The sequence below is a fragment of the Schistocerca nitens genome, chromosome 12 (assembly GCF_023898315.1).
Source record: "Schistocerca nitens isolate TAMUIC-IGC-003100 chromosome 12, iqSchNite1.1, whole genome shotgun sequence".
Taxonomy (NCBI): Eukaryota; Metazoa; Arthropoda; class Insecta; order Orthoptera; family Acrididae; genus Schistocerca; species Schistocerca nitens.
The window spans coordinates 36,775,781-36,776,482 of record NC_064625.1 but is presented as its reverse complement, the minus strand read 5'-3'; the positions used below and the strand labels follow the sequence as shown (position 1 = coordinate 36,776,482).

Genomic DNA, 702 nt, shown 5'->3' with positions numbered 1-702 from the left:
ACTACTATTTTCATCTACAGCAATGTTTTCTCCTTGTTCTGAAATGTTATTTTACTGATTTAACCGTATGTTCTGTAATCTTAAATTTTATGTACATTTGACCTAAATATTAATAGTAAATTTGTATATTTTAGGCTTTTGAAAAATTAGGACGCGCGCATCTAGCGCAAAGACAGTGAACAAAATCTAACAAAATTTTTATATGTATGTAAGACCGGTGTTTTACGTTTTATAGCTAGAATGAGATTTTTACTCTGCAGCGGAGTGTGCGCTGAGATGAAACTTCCTGGCAGATTAAAACTGTGTGCCGGGCCGAGACTCGAACTCGGGACCTTTGCCTTCCGCGGGCAAGTGCTCTACCAACTGAGCTACCCAAGCACGACTCATGCCCTGTCCTCACAGCTGAACTTCTGCCAGTACCTCGTCTCCTACCTTCCAAACTTTACAGAAGTTGTGAAGACGGGGCGTGAGTCGTGCTTGGGTAGCTCAGTTGGTAGAGCACTTGCCTGCGAAAGGCAAAGTTCCCGAGTTCGAGTCTCGGCGCGGCACACAGTTTTAATCTGCCAGGAAGTTTCATATCAGCGCACACTCCGCTGCAGAGTGAAAATCTCATTCTGGAAACATCCCCCAGGCTGTGGCTAAGCCATGTTTCCGCAGTATCCTTTCTTTCAGGAGTGCTAGTTCTGCTAGTTTCGCAGGAGA

At 44.4% G+C, this 702-nt stretch overlaps 1 non-coding gene across 1 annotated transcript; it reads right to left on the bottom strand.

Moving 5' to 3' along the window:
• Nucleotides 1-304: 304 nt before the first annotated feature.
• Trnap-cgg (transfer RNA proline (anticodon CGG)) lies at nucleotides 305-379 on the bottom strand. The gene has a single exon. It is a non-coding gene; the product is annotated as a tRNA-Pro (tRNA).
• Between the last annotated feature and the right edge of the window lie 323 nt (nucleotides 380-702).